Genomic DNA, 6,794 nt, shown 5'->3' with positions numbered 1-6,794 from the left:
CCTTGTGGCAAGGTCCCAAATAACAAGTTTACTGAAGAAGAAAAAAACCCAGGAGCACGGTTTGCAGATGACACTGCATGGTAGGCAGGAGCTAGCTGGTAGTTGACAGCTGCTGTGTTACAGCCCCACTCAGGTGCGAGTCTGACAGGAAGTAAGGAAGGGAAGTCTTCCTACGAGGCAAAACTCAGAGGCAAGCATCTGGTTTATCTCCATCCACAAAGTGACCTGGCCAGGGACACTGATCAATAGCAATGAACATTCTCCCAGATGATCAGGCTGGGACAGAACAATATTGGAGAACTGATAGCAATAACAATAAGGCAACAATATTTAAAAAGCACTTATTATGTGCAAGGCACAGTCTAACATATATATATATGAGGAGTAAATGAATGGATCTCTCAGGATGGGCTGAGTGTGAGAACATTTGTGTCCCATCTACATGTTTACCGAAAGGAGCATGATAATCCACCCTGTGGAAATCTGTCAATAGACCAGTGCTCATTTGATGGGCCAATGAACAAAATTGCCACAGTAGAAGGGGTGGGTGAGTGTTCCAGAGGGGTTCAACACACACTTACTTTACTTCACTTAGGTTGACTAGGCTACTAACACTGTGGAGTGGTCAGTTTCTCCACAGCAGAAACTCCCTATGTCACCATTCCCTGGGGATGCCAGCAAGTTCTCAGGTGATTAAAGAATCACAGCGGACCCTTTCCATCATGGAGTGGGCATCAATCTATCTGTTCTGAAACAATCACGTGTTCTTGAATGGATTTGCCTTCCCTGCCTGCAGTGCTTCTTACCATCATCCTCAGATTTTCTAGTTTCTTTATATCCTTTATACACCCTTTAAATATCCCACAAATCACAGTGAGAGCATCAGGAAAAGACTAAAGATTACATTGAAGGGAAGAAAGGAAGCAATGTTTGGAAGACATGTATAACAGGTGCTTCATCAGCTGGTAAGACATGAGTGTGAAATAGCCAACAGCTTGGTTCTCGAAAGATCTCTGAGTCACGTGCAGTTATTTGGGCAAGTGGGTCAGGACCTTGTCATGTGACAGGTAGAAGGGAAAAACCAGTCACAATATTTTCTCTAGCAACAAATGAGATCTGGAAATCAGGAGGGACTGAAGCGTACCAAATGGGTGATGCCAGTCAAAAGGCGACATGGCACAGAATTTGGGGATGCCAACCAGGCCTCAGAGATGTGGCATATCCCTATGTGAAAAGGGGAGTTTGAATTTACGTGGAAGGGAAAGTAGACTATGGTGAATACGTGAATAAAAATAATGTAAGGAGACAAGCAACAATGATCATAGTTAATGACATTATACACCTGAGTTACCAGACAAGAGCTAAGCATAGAGTGGACCATTCTTCTTTGGCCAGTGTTGAGTATAGTCTCATTTCTAAGTCATGTCTGTAGTCTCTATAGATTCTAAGGGCAAGAATTAAAATATTCTTTTATGTATAAAAAAGGAACATCCACCACAATACACTTTATAAACTGCTGAAATATCTCATACAATATTTTTTCTGGTCAGGAAGACATTTCACAGTGGAAGAGGCAAGAATGGTCTAATGACTATGGGCTTCCTTGCTCTCACATTCTCTCTGTCTCTCTCAATTTATTTTCATTCACCTCATCTTCACCCCATTAGGGAATATAATATGTGAATAATGGTTCAATGTATAATTTAATTCATAATTTGTAGCATGTCGAGAAGGGATGGCAAGGTAATTGGAAGAAGAAAGGATATTAGCCCCAAATTTCTGAAATTGGAGCTGGAGATAGTAGGTAATGAAATTTGAGGGTGATCTTTTGTAGAAAGGGTGAATGATAATTACACATGGGTAAGTAGCATTATGTCGGATCCCAGGGGGAAAAACACATTGTTTTGGAAATTAGGTATTTGTTTGATCTCTCTTTCTTTAGGTATTAGATATTAGGTATTTGGGTTTAGGTATTAGGTATTTTCTCTCTCTCTTTTTTATTGTTGTTCAAGTACAGTTGTCTCCATTTGGGACAGGTCATCAAAGAAGATGTATAAAGGACACATGGACAAAGCCAAAAGGGCATAGGATCAAGGGTGGGAGGTGGGGATGGGCTAAGGCATTTTTATATTTTTTAATTTTATTTTTTAATTACAGTTGACATTCAATATTATTTTATGTTAATTTCAGGTATATACAATTGTGGTTGGAGAATTATATAATTTACAAAGTGATCCCATTGATAATTCAAGTACCTACCTGGCACCATACATGGTTACTAAAATATTATTGACTATATTCCTTATGTAATACTTTACATCCCTGTGATTACTTTGTAACTACCAATTTGTACTTCTTAATCACTTCACCTTTTTCACCCAGTCCCCCAAACACCCTTCCCTGTGGCTTCCATAAGTCTGTTCTCTGTATCTATGAGCATCTTTCTATTTTGTTTGTTCATTTATTTTCTTTTCTAGATTCCACATATAAATGAAATCATATAGTATTTGTCTTTTTGTCTGACGTATTTCACTTATTATAATACCCTCTGGTTCCATCCGTATTGTTGCTAATGGTAAGATAGCATTCTTTTCGTGGATGACTAATATTTTATTGTATAAATTACCACCACTTCTTTATCCACTCATTTATTTTTATTTTTTTATTTAATTATTGTTCAAGTACAGTTTTCTGTCTTATATTCCCAGCCCTGCCCACCACCCCCAGTGCTCTCCACCTCCCTCCCATTTCCATCCCCCCCCTTAGTTTTTGTCCATGTGCCCTTTATACTTGTTCCTGTGAATCCTTCCCCTTTTCCCCTATGATTCTCTCCCCTCTCTCCTCTAGTCCCTGACAAGTGCCTGTCAATATCCACTTATTTATTGACAGGCACTTGTATTGCTTCCATATCTTATCTATTGTAAATAATGCTGCAATGAACATAAAAGTGCATATATCTTTTTGAATTAGTTTTGTGTTTCAGATATATACCCAGAAGTTGAATTGCTGGATTATAAAGTAGCTCTATTTTCAATTTTTTCAGGACCCTCCATGTTATTTTCCATAATGGTCACACCAATTTGCATTTCCACTAACAGTGCATAAGAATTCTCTTCTCTCCAACACTTCTTGTTTGTGAACTTTTGAAAAGATTTTATTTATTTATTTCAGAGAGGGGAAGGTAGGGAGACAGAGAGGGAGAGAAACACCAATGTGTGGTTGCCTCTCAGACATCCCCTCAGTGGGGACCTGGCCCGAAACCCAGGCATGTGCCCTAGATTAGCAATCAAACTGGCAACTCTTTGGCTTGCAGGCCAGCACTCAATCCACTGAGCCACATCAGCCAGGACTGTTTGTGGATTTACTGATAATAGCTGTGAGCTGATAGCTCACTGTGGTTGTTATTTGCATTTCTCTGATGATTAGTAATGATGAGCAACTTTTCATAAGCCCACTAGACATCTGAATGTTCTCTTTGGGGAAGTGTCTATTCAGGTCCTCTGACTTTTTTGGTTTTGTTTGTGGTATTAAGTTGTACGAGTTCTATACAAATTTTGGTTATCAACCCCTTATAAAATGTATCACTGATGAATAGCTTCTCCCAATCAGTAGGTTGCCTTTTTGTTTCATTGATGGTTTCCTTTGCTGTGCAAAAAATTTTTTGGCTTGATGTAGACCTATTTTCTTTTTTCTTTTGTTTCCTTTGCCAAGAAGATATGTCAGAAAAAAACATTACTAAAAGAAATGTCAGAGATTTTACAGCCTATGTTTTCTTCTAGAATTTCTATGGTTTAGAGTCTGATATTTAAGTTTTTTTCATCAAAACTTTGGCATGATTTAATTTCAGATCACCAATATTGTTCTTACTATATCAGAAAGTTATGGCTACACTGCCAAGACCAGGTCTACCTAATTTGATTTAAGAGTTTAATATGAACATTAGAAGCTCACACTACCACAAAATGAATACTCAAAGGTAATTTACAGTGTCTGACAGGAATCTCTATAAGTTTCCAAGCACATAATTTTCATAATATGTAATTCAGATAGGATCACTGATTCAGTAAGAGTCCTAAGTCCTATCATTTTTACATTTTTATCTTTATTGTATTTTTTCCATTACCATTTAGTCCCCTTATACCATCCCCAGCAATCAACACACTGTTGTTGAGTCTTACATTTAAGTTTTTAATCCATTCCAAGTTTATTCTTGTATGTGGTATAAGAAGGTGCTTTAGTTTCACTCATTGGCATGTATCTGTCCACTTTTCCCAACACAATTTGGTGAATAAAATGTCTTTATCCCATTGTATGTTCTCGCTTACTCTGTATAGATTGATTGACCATATAGATGTGGATTTATCCCTGGGCTCTCTATTCAGTACCATTGATCTATGTATTTTTATGCCAGTACCACACTGTTTTGATTACTATAGCCTTGTAGTATAGTTTGGTATCAGGTAGTGTGAAACCTCTACTTTGTTCTTTTTTCTCAAGATCGCTTTGGCTATTCAGGGTAGTTTCAGGTTTCACATAATTTTTTAAAATTATTCTAGTTATATAAAATAATGCTATTAAAATTTTGATAGGGATTGAATTGAATCTATAGTTTGCTTTGGGTAGTATGGACATTTTAATGTTGCTAATTTTTTCTATCCATGAACATGGTATATGCTTCCATTTGTTTGTATCTTCTTCAATTTCTTTCTTCAGTGTCTTATAATTTTCCAAGTACAGATCTTTTGCATTTTTGGTTAAATGTATTCCTAGGGATTTTTTGATGCAATTGTGAATAAAATTGTTTTTTTTAATTCTCTTTCTAATAGTTATTATTGGTATATTAAAATGCAACCAATTTCTGAATATTTATTCTGTATCCTACTACTTTACTGAATTTATCAGTTACAGTAGTTTTGGTGGAATCTTTAGGGTTCCCTATATATAGTTCCATGTTATCTGCAAATAATGAAAGTTTTACTTCTTCATTTACAATTTGGAATTTAAAGTCTCATTCTTTAAAAATGAGACTTCTGGACAAGATGGAGGCATAGATAGACACACTGTGCCTCCTCAAACAACCAAAATAAAGACAACAACAATTCAGAAACAAAGTAATAATCAAAACTAAGATAAAATTGAACTGTATGGAAGTCTGAAAACCAAGGAGTTAAAATAGACACATTCATCCAGACCGGTAGGCAGGGCAGAGTCAGGTGGCTGAGAAGAGAGGGGTCGCAGCACAGGAAGCAGTGACACTGAGTGTGCAAGGCACCCCAGGCTCACAAGGTGGCACCGGGCAGACCCTGGACACCTAGGCAGTGACTAGAAGACCCTGGGCATGGGGTGGCAATGGGCAGACCCATCGAGGTGGCAACTGAGAAGTGGGGCACTGTGTGCAAGGTGGCTGGCTAACTGGGCTGCTGTCCCACATTCACGCACAGATAACTGGGGAGCAAGACAGATTGCACAATCCAGGGTCCTAGCACCAGGAAATAAAGCCTCAAAACACTAACTGAAAACACTTGGGAAGGTTGAGGCACAGGGAGAGACTCCCATCCTCACAGGAAAGTTCATTGGAGAAACCCACAGGGTCCTAGAAGGCACACAAGCCCACCCACATGGAAATCAGCACCAGAAAGGCCCAGTTCGCTTGGGGTAAGCAGTGGAAGGGATTGAGGTGCAACAGAGAGTGGAGCAAAGTGCCATTTTTTCCTTCTCGGACCCCCACCCCATGTACAGTGTCACAACCCAGTGACTTGGGTTACCCCACCCTGGTTAACACCTAAGGCTCCCCCCCCCTTGTACATAAACAGGCACGACCTGACCAAGATATTATGGCTCAAGCACAAAAAGAGCTCAAAGCCCCAGAGCCAATACTTCTAAGCCACAAAGAGATAGACAACCTATCAGATGCACAGTTCAAAATACTGGTGATCAAGATGTTCACAAAACTGATTGATTTTAGTCACAAATTAGATGAACAAATGAAGGCTAAACGAATTGAAATGAAGAGAAATGCACAGGAAACCAATAGTGATGGAAAGAAAACTGGGACTCAAATCAATGGAGTGGACCAGAAGGAAGAAAGAAACATTCAACCAGAACAGAATGAAGAAACAAGAATTCAAAAAAATGAGGAGAGGCTTAGGAACCTACAGGGCATCTTTGAATGTTCCAACATCCAAATTATAGGGGTACCAGAAGCGGAAGAGGAAGAGCAACAAGTGGAAAACTTATTTGAACAAATAATAAAGGAGAACTTCCCCAGTCTGGCAAAGGAAATAGACTTCCAGGAAGTGCAGGAAGCTCAGAGAGTCCCAAAGAAGGTGGACCCAAGAAGGAACACACCAAGGCACATCATAATTACATTAGCCAAGATTAAAATGAAGGAGAGAATCCTAGAAGCAGCAAGAGATAAGGGGACAGTCACCTACAAAGGAGTTCCCATCAGACTGTCAGCTGATTTCTCAAAAGAGACCTTCCAGGCAAGAAGGGGCTGGAAAGAAGTATTCCAAGTCATGAGAGACAAGGACCTGCATCCAAGATTGCTCTATCTAGCAAAGCTTTCATTTAGAATCGAAGGGCAGATAAAGTGCTTCTCAGATAAGATCAAATTCAAGGAGTTCATCATCACCAAGCCCATATTTTATGAAATGTTAAAGGGACTTATCTAAGAAAAAGAAAATAAAAATATGAACAATGAAAGGACAACAAACTCACAGTTATTAACAACCACACCTAAAACAAAAGCAAACCAAGAAGACAGCTAGATCAGGAGGGGAACCATAGAAATG

At 38.9% G+C, this 6,794-nt stretch overlaps 1 pseudogene; it reads left to right on the top strand.

Annotated features, from left to right (window-relative positions):
* Positions 1–926: 926 nt before the first annotated feature.
* LOC118981786 (single-stranded DNA-binding protein, mitochondrial-like) lies at positions 927–1,432 on the top strand (annotated as a pseudogene).
* Positions 1,433–6,794: the final 5,362 nt, after the last annotated feature.

Source organism: Sturnira hondurensis, unplaced genomic scaffold, assembly GCF_014824575.4.
Source record: "Sturnira hondurensis isolate 20B ecotype Veracruz unplaced genomic scaffold, ASM1482457v3 Scaffold0024661, whole genome shotgun sequence".
Taxonomy (NCBI): domain Eukaryota; kingdom Metazoa; phylum Chordata; class Mammalia; order Chiroptera; family Phyllostomidae; genus Sturnira; species Sturnira hondurensis.
The sequence above is the reverse complement of the archived record's forward strand: the minus strand, read 5'-3'. Positions and strand labels throughout refer to the sequence as shown.